The 14904-nt window shown below is 27.5% G+C and overlaps 2 protein-coding genes across 3 annotated transcripts in view; one reads left to right on the forward strand and one right to left on the reverse strand.

Moving 5' to 3' along the window:
• The window catches only part of LOC142327629 (cilia- and flagella-associated protein 298), a 467369-nt gene that overhangs the window by 341598 nt on the left and 110867 nt on the right, over nt 1–14904 (reverse strand). The window lies entirely within an intron of this gene.
• The window catches only part of Teh4 (tipE homolog 4 phospholipid transfer protein), a 38836-nt gene continuing 31732 nt past the window's right edge, over nt 7801–14904 (forward strand). The window contains exon 1 of the mRNA XM_075371487.1: nt 7801–7917. The gene's annotated coding sequence lies outside the window, so the exon portion shown is untranslated. The remainder of the gene's footprint in view (nt 7918–14904) is intronic.

Here is a 14904-nt window from a genome sequence, read left to right on the forward strand (position 1 = left end):
CCAACTCAATAGTACCTTTTGTCTCCGTGTAGCACTTTAGCGTGTAAATTTTATCAGTCGAGCCTCGTATAATGGTAAGTATTAGGATTATACTAATCTGTTTTTTATCAGGATAAAATATTATCATTATCATTGTATTTTTTTATACCAGTCAGACAAACGGCATATGGCCATGTCTTTTTGCATGAAAAGTAATTAATCATTCTTCATTTGCTTTAATTTTGTCTTATTCATATTATATACGTATTCATATTATTTAACTTTGTTAAATTGTCAATAAACAAATAAAACTTTTTGATTAAATCCATGGAGAATTTTATTCTGAGTAAACTGATGTAAATAAAGTCAATAAAATTATGTAGGAGTGCAAGAAGATAATGTATTCTTAGTGCAGAATAATACATACCAATATAGAAAAAAATACTGAATCAAGATTTTAGCCTAAAACGAAAAGTCGATAAAATTGTAAAAACAAACTAAACTTCTCAAACGAAACGAAACAAAATAGCATAAGTTATTCCTACATTAAGCAGGTGAGTTACAGATAAGATAGCATTTTAGGGTTTGATTTCTTCTACGGCCCACGTGATTCTTTGTAAAAGTTAATTTGCATTTTATGATTTTTTTTTGCATAAACAAACACTTTCATACATCCTCACAAAAAGAAATCAAAGGAATTCATATCAAGCGATCTAGCTGGCCATAATTGAGGTCCACTTCAACCAATCCAGCGGTTAGGAAATTTTTCATTCAGATAATGGATAACAAGGTCATAGAAATGAGCTGGTGCGCCATCGTGTAAGCAGACAGACAATTACGTATTAGCGTAATTTTTCTATTATTGTTTCACGCGAAAGTACAACCAAATCGCTGTTGTAGGATGTTATTGGCAGATAATTTACAAACATTTTCTGAAAATCAAATTTTCTATCAATTCAACCAATAAGTTTTATTTATTTATTTATTGAAGTTATTTTACGCTAAACCTAATAAAATGTATTTTTCAATTCGTTTTTTTTGTTTTTTTTTTGTTTATTACATCTTATTTCGTAGAAAATAATGGTGATATAGTTCTGAGATTAAATTTTTAAGATTTTTCACATCAAAAACCATACAAAACCGTTAAATTTTCCCCTTAATTTATCTTCCCATTTCAATAGGGCTTCATTTCAACGGAGGAGCAGAAATCGGGGCGAAATTTTTCACTAGTCGTAACTCACTAAAGAAGCGTTTTCGGACTCATGTTTATATGAACTTTCTTCATTATTTTATTGAAAGATAGAAAAATTTAGCAGAAAACCTCCCGGGATTCTCTCTCTCTCTCTGTGTATATATATATATATATATATATATATATATATGTATATATATATGTAAAACATCGAATCGATTAGCCCAAACGAGGAGAGTTTCAATGAAAAAAAGTTTAATTTTTTTTAAATATAATTTTATATTAGTGAAACAAGTAAAACTTCTTATACGTAATGTTAAAAAAGTTAATTGAAATCTAATAAGTTGATAAGAGCATGCATGAAATTAAGAGGTTTTTAAGACAAACTGAAGAAAAAGTATGTATGAATAACAGATTAAAAATTTAAAAAAATAAAAGCCAAATAATTAGATATCTAAAAGCGAGTAAAATTAGTGAATTAATATGGTTATAGAAGGAAGCAGGGTCGGTTCTCCCATCTGTGCAAGGTGTGCACCGCACACGGGCGGCCAAAATCTATTCACTGTTTTTATTCTATCGATTATGTAACAGTTTTGTACTATATAATTGAAAACTTAAATATTATATTTCTTAAGTTTTGTAATTTTATCATTTTATCATACCTACTTTGTTTTTGAAGACTTCAGTTATCGTTATAGTAAGTATATTTCACAGCCGACCACAAAATTTTAAAAATATTTTTACGATATTTCAAATTTGGGCGTGCCATCTACCATAATCAATTTTTTTTTTTAAACGCATTCACTGAAATCGAGGTTAAAATATTGCCAAGTAATATGCAGCTCTATGCTTGCATACGATTACGATAGTGTTTTTATTTAGGTTTCTTGGATAAATTATTATTATTAAAAAAAGTCAGGTAAAAAACACAGAGTGCCAAGTGTAAATGTTCATTTTTATTATTTAATTTTCTTATTTTAGATAACTTCATTACAGTGAAACAGAAATGGCAGATAGAAAAACAAAAAGATTATCTGAAGCTCAATATAAAAAGCGAAAATATACAAAAAAACGAATGAGAAACTTAAAGGGTCCTTTAACAAATTCTATGACATCATCACAAAATGTTACTAATATTCAAGAAATTATAGAAAAGAACGACGAAATACCAGTCACTGTGTCTACAAATGTTGCAAAAAATAGAACGAAAAGTAGTGAAAGATGATCCTGGTGTTGATGATGAAGAAAAAGTAGTAAAAGATAATGGAGAAACTTAGGCGAAATTTCGAGATACTGAGTGTATAACCTGCTCTACAGTCTCGCCCCCTTGACCTTTTAAGTTGAAAATTTAGTGGCATCAATACCTCATATATAGAAGTAATCTGATAAAAATCGGTCCAGTAGTTCTGGAGACATAAGGTGATTTAGAGGCCAACACCGAACACACACACACACACTCACGTACATACGAGAATTAAACATCCGGAAAATTTCTCGGCTTTTTGGGTTCCTTAGGTGTCAAAACGTCAAGATCCGGTGAAAACCGCATATGCCCAAACTGGACCGATTACAATACTTTCCCTTCTAGAACTATAGCACTATCTAGACGGAAAAGTAAAATATACCTACATAATGAAACAAAACACTACAGAAATAAACCAGCTCCCGAACGATCCAGGTTTGTGGCCTGAAATAACAATAACAAGTAATGTAGCACAGATTTTAATCGAAAAGGAACCACATAAACTCACAGAAACTTTCCTGTTTCCAAAACGCTACTATAAACTTAGTCTGCCAAACGGTAAAAAACTTCACAGATCGATTAATTTATTCAAAATGCAATGATTCTGTTTACTGCTTTCCTGGTAACATTTTTTACGTTAATAAATCGTCTTTAACAGAAAACTTAGGATACGCTGACCGGCAACATTTATAATTTATTTTAAGTCGATATGAGAAGAGTTTACCGCATAACAAAAATATAAAAAAATAATTTTTATTATAAAATCTGTAAAAGCCAATACGACTGTGAACAGTTTTAATCGACGTTTATTGAAGGTAGAAAGACAACATTGGTAAAGCGTAATTCAGCGAATTATATCCGTAATTAAATACTTATCGCGTCGATCTTTAGCTTTTTTGAGGTTCATCTGATATTTTAAATGAACACAATAACGAAAAACGTTTTGAAAGCTTTTGAAGTGATTGGGAGTTTTGATGCTGTAATGCGAGAGCATCATCAAAGAACTGAAAAATATAAAAATTCTAAAAAACGAATGCCTCACTATTTAGGCAAAATAATTCAAAGTCAGATAATTAATATGACTGCTACAAAAATTAAAAATACAATTTTACAGTTAATCAATAAAACCAAATATTTTTCCTTAATTATTTTATATACCACCCCTGATGTCAGTCATGTCGATCAAATAACTATTATTATACAGAATGATTCAAAGAAACGGGAAATGTTGAAAGTTGTGTTGGTAGCCGTGGGCGATTGGTACCACTTGATAAGTGGCGCCAGCCTCTCTAACTTAACCTGCCATTTAGTTGTCATGGATTCTTGGAGTGGTGCGCAACGTGCATTTGCTATCAAAGCGTTTTACAAAAACAATGATAGTGTGGAGGGAACGCGTAGAGAATTTCGCCGTCATTTTAATCTGGGACGGCACGACCGTGTTCCATCAGCACATGCAATTAAAACATGGATATCTAATTTTGAGGAAACCGGTTCGGCAATGAAAAAAAAACTTCCAGGCCGTGAGCGAACCGTCCGTACACCACATAATGTTCAAGCTTTACAAGATGCTGTCACACGAAGTCCACATCGGTCAATCCGTCGTCTCTCACCATCTTTACAATTCTATAGTTCAAGTGTTCGAAGAATGTTAGTGAAGGACTTGCAATACCATCCATACAAGTTGCAGAACGTCCAGGAACTGAAACCGAACGATGCAGTTGTGCGAGCACAATTCTGTAATTTAATGCTTCAGAAGATAAATGATAACGAAGAGTTTGTTCACGAACTGTGGATGTCAGACGAAGCGCATTTCCACCTCAGTGGATTTGTTAACAAGCAAAATTTCAGATACTGGGCACAAGAAAATCCTACGCAGCTACACCAGCGTCCGTTGCACAGCCAGAAAGTGACCGTGTGGTGTGCTATGTCATCTTACGGTGTTATAGGCCCTTATTTTTTTGAGGATGACAACGGTCTTGCGATTACAGTGACGTCGGCTCGTTACGTAGCCGTGCTTGAAACCTTTGTTGTGGAACAACAAGATTTCCACCGATTCTTAACACAGCCTGGTTTCAACAAGACGGAGCAACATCACATACTGCACGAATATCGATGGCAGCTGAACGCCGATTGTTTGGACAACGTGTCATTTCACGAAATGGTGACATTAGATGGCCTCCCAGATCGCCTGATCTCTCAGCGTGCGATTACTTTTTGTGGGGTCACCTTTAAAGCAAAGTGTTCCACAGTAGACCTGCTACAACGGAAGAACTGAAGGCAAAGATTCGAGAAGCAATTGCGGAAATTCCAGTCGAGATGTTACGTCAAACCATGAACAATTTAACGAAGAGACTTCGTGAGTGTTTACGTAGAAGAGGTCACCTACAAGATGTCATCTTTAAAAAATAAACTAAAATGTATGTATCCTAAAATGGCAACATTTGTACATGAAATAAAATTCATTTTCTAAAAAAATTTGTTATTATCGTTGTTTAATTTTGTAAATTTCCCGTTTCTTTGAATCACTCTGTACTTTTTGTTTATTTAGAAATTTAGAGAATGAGAAAGTGGAAGTCAGAGAACTTTGGGTTTCTGTCCAATAAACAACACTACTGAAGAAGGCTTATGTGATTTGTTTTTGGAAGAATTATCTAAATTAAAATTAAATATTTATATCAGAGGACAAGGATGTATTCCTTTCCTAATAGGAAAGGAAAACATGTTGGTTTAAAAAAGAGAATTTTAAACATAAATCCGGAAGCATTTTTTGTTCCTTGTTCAGCACATAGTTTAAATTTAACTATTATGATAGTACCAATATTTCCAATGAAACGGTACAAATTTTGATTTAGTACAATAAATATATGTATTTTTTTCAATTCTACAAAAGTGGTCAATATTAAAAAAATCTAAATTTAAAACTTTTAAGTGATACTAGATGGTCCAGCAGAGTTGACGCAATAAAACCGTTACGATATAATTTAGACGAAATATGTGAGTCATTGAACGAAATTTCCAATGATACGTTAAAAGATTTCAAAACACGTCACATGGGAAATTCACTGTTGAATAAAATCTCAAATTATAACTTTTTACGTTCTATAGTAATTTGGTACAATCTTTTATTTAAAATTAATGTTGTAAGTAAAATAATACAAAAATCCAATAAAAATTTAGATTTAATCAATTAAAATTAATCATAATCATTAATCATTAATTTTGATTTAAAAACATGTTTAAATTATCTGAAAAAGTTAACACAGACTTTAAAAAAGTATTGTTCCGACGAAACTTTTGAAAATTTTCCTCTTATTGCAAATAATTTAACAAAAGAATTATAAGTAGAAACGATCACTGATTATGTTAGATCTAGGAAAAAAATGATTATGAAGCAGATGACGAAATCATTATTAATCCAAAAATTGCTTTTAAGTTAATTTTTACAACTACATTCTAGATAAAGCGATATCCTCAACTGAGACAAGATTTCAGTTATAAAACGAATACCATAAAATATTTGGTTTTGTATTAGATACCGACATTTCAAATGAAATTTTATTAAAATCATGAAAAAACTTAACAGATGAACAAAGAAAAGAATATCGTAAAATTTTGTCAATAAGGGCAAATATAAAAACAGCAAACGTTAATTTACAAACCTACGGCGTGCTCCACTATATCTTTAAAAATAATCTTCAAGGAGTATTTCCGAATTTATTTGTATTATTAAGAATTATTTTAACTCAATCGTTCATTTTCAAAATTAAAAATAATTAAAAACTATTTACGATCGACAATGTTACAAGAAGTTTAGTAAGTTTGGCAATTATACAACCGAGTACAAATTACTAGATGAAATTGGCATGCATGATCTGATAGTTGAATTTGTCACAATAAAGTTCGCCAAACTTATTTCTTGTAAAATGTTATAATAATTTTTTTCTATGTATGTCTTCCCTTTTTTATTATAAAGAGTTTTTCTAAAATGGAGGGCTGGCTATACTTTTTCGGATTCTACTTGTAAAAAAAACAAAAAATATCCTTAGGAAAAATGGCAATTTCTCCTTCGTTCTTCCCCTATCCACCATTTTGATATTTTTACATAAAAATTTATATCTCAAATTCGGATAGAAGAATCGCATTAATATTTTGTAAGCGTATTGGTTAATAAAATTTTTAAATTAGCAAAAAACCAGGACTTAAATACCTTCGCAAATTACAAAATGGCGGCCATGTTTATTTTTCAATCCGTTATATCTCCATAAATATTAGTTTTATCAAAACTTATGTTATTTACTAAAATATAAGCCTTTTATTTTGAACAAAATGACATTTTATTTTTGAAAATCGGTTAACAAATAGTCGAGTTTTGGCAGAAAGTTGATGTAATTATGTGCTGTTTTCATATCCTCCGCTTTACGTTCAATTCGATGAAATATTAATTGTTTTCATTTATTGTTACTAGTATTGTAAATTAGTATCAAATTAAGTAATAATTTTCTCACAATAATAGACCTAATAACTATCACACAAAATTATAACATAAATTTTCTCCCTTTTTCTATGATTCGTCTATCCGAACTTGAGATATAAATTATTATATAAAAATAAAAAAATAGAAAACGGGGGAGAACGAAAGAGAAACTTCCATTTTTCCTAAGAATATTTTTTGTTTAGTTTTACAAGTAGAATCATAAAAAGTATAGCCAGCCCTCCATTTTGGAAAAACTCTTTATAATAAAAATTGTATTTTCGTATTATATTTATGACTTTTATTTTTTAATTTTATTTACTGGATGGGGCGGCCAAATATCTAGAACCGGCCCTGGAAGGAAGAATAAAAGATAAAAACTGTAAAATAAAAACAAACAATAAAATACATGATATCTAACTAAAAGAGTAAGAAATAATTAAGTTAAAATTAAAAAAATACTAAAGTGTTAGGAAATTTATTTTTAAACGGGTTCATAAATTATTCCTGAATAAACAAATAATCCACACCGATAATATGTTTTAATAATAAAAGTACAACAAAAGAAAATATTAAAACAAACGGAACAGAAAGAACAACAAATATTGACAAAAACCGAGAAGAAACTTTACAAAAAAAAAGTATAAAGAAAACATTATTTAAGCAAATAATTTAATTACAAGCTTTAAAATATAACCTCCTTACATAATTATGTAATAAGATAAAAATAAAAACGCTTACTAAATAAGACAAAAAAGTAAATATAATACATACATAAGTAGGTAAGAAAAGAAAACAAACGGTACGAAAAGGGAAATTTATAAAACGGTAGGGAAATTTTGATTTTAGTGATAAGAAATGATAGGAGGTATATATGGGTAGAAGGGTAGTGAACACAAGTAATATAGTCGCCATAGCAAAACAACCACCACCCAAATATATATGTACAAAAATATATATGTATATAAACGCAAACATATATATATATATATATACACACACACAACGTTATAGTAGTCTATATTTCAACAGGTGAGTACATATAAAATACGACACTTTGCACTCTTTGTATTACATAACTATTCTGTAAGTATGTTAGTAATATATTATGTTAATAATATGCATATGTATTAATCCTAAAGCATTAACACAAAATACAATTTAATAAATTGATTACAAAAAAAAAATAATCACTTATCAAAATAAGAATAAAAAAAATAGCACCTTATAACATCGCCTTTATTATATTGCGTAATATCACATATTTTAAATGTGATAAAAAAAATCATTAATTTAAAATTAAGCATTTAATTTGATTAATCGGACAATTACTAATCACGAAATATTGCAATGTTAAATAACATATAATTAAACGTAATATTATTACTTATATTTAATAATATTCAAAATTCAATGATGATTGCAGTATTACACATTTAAATAAAATTAAAGATTTTATTTATATTTACAAATTATTGGAAAATAATAAAAAGTTAAAAAATAAAAAATAAAATGTTTACCGATATTTTACAAAAATATAAATTATGATACATACTTAATCCTATGAAATTTATAAAAAAAACTGTATTTAAAACAATATTTTAAAAAAAGGAAAAATAAAAATTTTAAGAAAGACTATCTTAAAAGAATTTTTCTCCATTTATAGCCTAAGAAACAGTAGACTAGTAGTATATGTTTTATTTAATGAAGTGTAACGAACCTGTGGGTCAATAAATCTATTTTAATAAAATATTTAACAATGTATCTCTATTTCTATTTCACTGTGTGTATGTTATGTCATGTCTATGCACGCGTGCGCCCACACATATATAAGGCTTAATGTAATAAAAAAAAAGGTATATATATATATATATATATATTATTTACTTTTTAACACAATCGAAAAAATAATAATTTAATAAAAATAAATACGTAAATAAAATAGTTGATTTAAAAATCAATTTAAAAAAACTAACTCTAATTCAAACTAATGTACTATATTTTTAACTACCTTTAATAAAATAAAATTTAAATTTATCTTCTTCTTTTGAAATAAAGGTTAAAAATACAACATTTAATTTTTTAAAAATATCGATATTATACAATATCTTCAACAGTAATAATTTTTTTTTAAATACGATTTCAAAAGTTCAACGGTTTTATAACCCTGATTAATAAATTTCGAAAAGAATTATTATAAAAATCAAGACAATATCTTGGAATAATAAAAACTTAAATATATTATAGTCCTTAAAAATTTAAAAAGGTGGGAAGTAATCTTATGAAATTTATTTTGTAAAATTTTGTTTATTCGTATTTTTAATGATAAAAAAAGAATACTGATCCTTTTCGAATAATCATCAAACTTTGTAAAACATTCAACGGTATCAAAATCCACTAGTAATGCCATGAAATTCTGATTGCCAAAAAATTATTTGTTCTTAAGATATATCTAAAAAATATACGTAAATATATACAGAACCTTCTTAAAAAATATTCTAGGCATTTTTGAAATGAGGAATTTAAAGTACAAAAACCGTTAAGTACAAAAACTTTGAGAGAAGAGAGATTTTCTCCGAGATTAATTCCAATTCCTTTTCCATATTTCGTACAAGGAATTATTGTAATCGCGAAATTTTCAAATTTCAACAGAAATATCCATTTTGATTAGTTTCGGCATGAAGTCTGTACAAATTTTATTACCGAAAAACGCCTAAAATTCAAAGAAATATTTTTAAGAATTTTTTTTTATTAAAATTTATGTTTTTATTAGTATTATTATTAATATTTATTTTATTAGTTTTTATTAATATTTATTTTTATTTGTATTAGACTACTGATACTTTTTTTTCAAACTAATGAGGAGATTCTTAATTCCACCAGTACTTTTTTGTTTTTTCTACATTTTTTTAACTTTTATTCTTAATTAAATTTAATGATTTAATTAAGATTATTCTTTTAAAAAATTTAACCAATTTACGAATTTTCAGTTAACTAAGTGTAAAATCTTGTAAAAGACTTATTTGCCTATATTCATTAGACGATTTTAAAAGTAATTGTTATTTTTATTTATTGTCGTGATCATATTGCTTAGTATTAAATTTTTATAGAGTAAATGTAATTTTTAAATGTGCTAAAATCATTCTGACTCCAAAAATATTTTCGAAAGAAAATTCATGAAGATTAAAAAAATACATTCTCTCAAATTCAAGGAACATAAGTTCAGCTTCGTTAATTATCTCTCATATTTTTTATAATTTTATTTTTTTTTTTTATCAAGATGCCCGTTGCATGTTTGTACTTCGGATTTTTTTTAAATGAATAAAGATTTTTTTTAGACCTACGACAATTTTATATAAAATAAAATCGTCAAAAAAAAGAAGCAAATATAAAAAAAAGCTTTTTCAATATTTTTTTTTAATTCAGCACACTATTAAAGTTTTATAAATTGTTTAAAATTGTTTTTAATCTCGTTGGATTCAAAAAGTCAAAGTATGAAAAAAAATTATAAAAGCATAATTTTTTTTAATTTTTAATGCGTTTTTTAAAGTGTATTTTTTGTTTTAATTTATTATATGACTATTAAATTATAATTATCTATATTAATATTTTATCTATTTTCCTTCACGTATTTTATTAATTTTGTTTTTTCCCATTTACTTTCAAATCTTTAAGTAGTAACTAGAATAAAATTACCTTAATTTTTTTTAAAGCTAAAAAGACAGTCGATTATAAAAAAAAATAAATCAAATAAATAGAAAACCTAATTTTTTTAAATTATTTATTATAGTAGAAATTTGTTTAACTTCAACACGCTTCACTTTCAAATCCACAGGTTTATTTCTAGTGTTTTCTTTGTAACAAAACGTTTGAAGCAACAAGTTTGTAAAGAATTTCATAGTCCTTAACTAACACTCTTTACAGCAACAAATCTCCTGTATTATCACTTACATATTTAAAAATAAGCCATTTTTTCTCTATTGTACACAAAAACACATATCTATAACAATATAAAGTAATAAATAAACCATTCAGATATTTTCTATTATAAATCTATTTCAAATTAAAAAATGTTAACTGCGATTAATTTGTAATATATTTCGTAGAAACATCCTAAATCTTTACAAAAACGAAACAATTAATTTATTTAATTTTTATCTTTTACTAAAATAAATGAAAAGAGATGAATTATTTATTAATAATATTGTAAGAAAATAAAAATTTTACCTAATATTTGTAACAATCAATAAAATTAAAACAATAGCTTCTAATACTAATTACAACATTTTTTTGTTTAATTTCATAAAAGCAAGTAAATATTTTATAAATTTTTAAACAATTTTAAACAAAATTAATATTTTAAACAATTTTTCTAACCTTACCGTTTACAATTTTTAACTATAATTTTCCTGATGTGGTTATTACATTTCGAAAACTTTTATTCTTTATTAAAGGATAACAATATAATAAACACCCCATATCTTAGATAATAGGGAGGTTTGATTACGATTTTTCATTATTTTAATCTACCGGCTAGTGAATTTAAACAATTATTTTTCTTTAAATTAAATGTTTCCAGGAAAGGAACTGGTCTACAATTTTAATACAAATTTAAAGAGTAATAAATACTCCAAAAAGAATTTTATTAATTTTCTCCCGTAAGGAGATATTTTTTATCATAAGTAATAAACAAAATAATTTCAAAACATACAGTTTAGTGTTACCAACCAAATGTTTCAAAACTCTAAATTTATTCCACTAAAAACAGCCGTTTTTAATTTTTACAAATTCATAACATTTTTCTGTTAAGTTTTTAATAATAAATGTTGATTTATTTATTTTTTATTTTTTGCATAGATTTCATTACATTAATTTTCTCAGAATTAAGTTCTCCTCTACAAGTTTTAATAACATAATTTACGCATTTATTAATAATCATTTAACAACGATATTGTACTTAAAAAAGTGGTTTTCCGTCACCGAATTTTGCTGTTTTCCTCGAACAATGAAGATCAAGAAACCTACGGAATTTCTGGGGGCAGTTTTATTCGATTTTTCAGGTCAAAAAACATAAAAACCATTAAGTTAACCCGTTATATAACATCTTAAAAAAATTTCAGTATGATCTCATCCCACCGGGGAAAGTTTATATGAACATTTTCTTCACTTCAAGATCTAGAATCAGTTCCCAAATTATTTGCATTTCTTCCTGAATCACTCTGTATATCGAGTAATATAAAATTTCAAAAGAATTAAAAAGTACGAATTGATCGGTACCGGATAAATTCAATATTAGTAAATAAATAAAAATAAAATTAATATATTTTAATAAAAAAACAATGATTATAAAAACAATATGAGAGTATTTTATAACCCAAAGTGAACGAGGTGTTTATCAAGATGAGGTTGCAATATTTGTTCTGTTAAATTTGCGACAAAGATATTCGATTAGATTACGTACTAAACGTACTATACGACAAATGTTTATATATATATATATATGTAATTATTTTAATAAATAACAATTTTAAATTTCAAATAAAATCGATTCATTAAGTTGTACTGGCAAGTTACTTTTCTATTAATCCATGTATAATACATTATAACTTGCTGTTATTTCAGAATAATAACGTTACAAGATACTACGTAATATAATATATTTTAAAGCAATACATTAATAAAACGTCCACGTTAAAAACATTAAATTTTTATATATTACACAAAAGTGTAATATATACTGTCTCTGAAAATAATACATATAGCGTAATAAACAATTAAAACTTATTAGTAACAAAATCGATTGAAATAATTTGCGTATAAAAATCTATTTTTTATGCGTCTATTTCTGATGAGAAGGTACTGCAAAAATATTATCAGGTTCATAAAGAAAAGGTTAATTCACCAACTTCCCGGTTTGCTATTTGGATTTGCTACTTAGTGTGATGGAATTACACTAGGTGTACAAAAATAATATCGCTATTTTGTTATAATATCTCTTGATTAACATTGCTGATTTAATACTATAATAGAAGAATAAAAAGGACAGTTGCGCGCATGGCCGTAGATTGATTCCCCACTCTCATTCCGCTTGACAGCGAATGCCATTTTAAAAAAATGGCGATCGCTTACGTTGTACGAACCGACTTCGCGATCGAAATTTTGTAGCAGGAAGATGACGAATTTTTTTTACCGTTGTTGTTTAATGATGAGTCAACATATCATCTTAGTGGTAAAAATAACACAAATAATGACCGTATCTGGGAATCAGAAAATTCCTATAAACTCTTATAATCCGAAAAGAATTCCCCCCAAAACTAGATGTTTTCTTTGAAACATCCCGACAGCAAGTTAACGGGTCGTTCTTTATCGTTGATGCAAGCGTAACAGAAGTTCCTTATTTGTATAAGCTGTGTACATAGCTCCTTCCTCAACTTCAAGATGAACCCGAGAATTATTTAGGAACAAGGTGGTGCGCCTCCTCACCGTCTATTGTCATAACTCTGTACGGATCGGTTGAACAACGTTTTATCCAATCGCTAAATCGATCGGCATTAAGATCACAGAGCTTGTTTGCAGTAGGCTCCAAGGTTAGCCGATTTGACTTTAAGTAATTTTTTTTCCTTTGGGGTTTTATAAATGATCTTGTGAATATGCTTTCGCTAGCTACTGATCTACCCGATTTGAGGCACAGAATTGAAAGAGCTATGGCTTCCATTACTCCAGACATGGTACTTAAACTCCGGACATGGTGGTGGTGGCGTATGGGATGAACTCTCCTATAGGTTGGATACGTGGCGGGTAACGAAACGTGCTCGTATGGAACACTTATAGGGAAAAACTGTAAGAGTTCTTTCGTTTTATTTATGATTCATTATTGTAAGTCAAGAGATATTAATTAACTTTAAAACCCTAATATTCTTTTTCAGTACACCCTGAACTAGATATGACCGCAACTATAATACTTTAATATTAAAACTGTATAAGTTTTCTTTATTAATAAGTAAACGTGGTATCACAAATAACAAGAGCTTTCATGTACAAAAGACATTTACTAATATCGAAATATAGTAGTGGAATTACGAAAATATTCTTATAAAATTTAGCGTATTATGGCAAAAACAAAATATATAAAATAAAATAATAAGTTACAAAAATTTAAAAAACAAAAATGCCTATATGGATAAATAAAAAATCACCTAACATGAGTCGGAAAACAGATTAATTTATAGCACATTATAACTAGATCGATAGTCCATATATTCGCATAGGTAGTCCATTCTTAGTATAAAGAGGGATACTTTTTCAGCAACAGAAGAAATGTAACTGGGAAAAATGAATTTGAGATTAAAATCCATTGCATATCTTAATGCTAAATTATTATCAAAGAACAGGAAAGAAACGCTAAGAATCGCTTCAAAATAATTCTCATCATTGAAAGAAAAATGTTAATTTTATGCGTTTGTAGAAATATTTGAGATTATAAATTAATTATAACAATGATAAAATTTACTTGAAATAGCTTAAAATATATAATTCAAAAAATATCATTTAAAATACAAAGTTTTTTTTACAAATTTATGAAATCTGGTCTGAATTTTTTTTTAATTTTTTTTTTATTTCTTTATTTAAAATATTTATTTTATTTCCTTAATAACATTCATGGTGTTATAAAATGTTTAATTTTTTAAAATAATGCTTAAATAAGTGTTAAAAAGATAAAAAACGAAATATAATAAGAATAAAAAAGAAATACTTATTTTTCTATATTCAATAAATGAACGAACATGCTATAAAAATATAATATAAATATAATAACATGAAATGCTATTATATTATTTATGCTTGATAGCATTTCGTGCTATTATATTTATAACTAGCAGACTCATCGCGGCTTCGCCCGCGCTATATGGTTACTTGGGTTTTTCGTCGCGGTAAGAGGATGTTTCCAGCTCAGAGCTCGCTACAAAAGCCCTTCCCGTCTAGTCAAGAGGGAACTACTCCTTGGACCCCCCCCCCCCG

Source organism: Lycorma delicatula, chromosome 7 (genome assembly GCF_047948215.1).
Source record: "Lycorma delicatula isolate Av1 chromosome 7, ASM4794821v1, whole genome shotgun sequence".
In the NCBI taxonomy this organism is placed as follows: domain Eukaryota; kingdom Metazoa; phylum Arthropoda; class Insecta; order Hemiptera; family Fulgoridae; genus Lycorma; species Lycorma delicatula.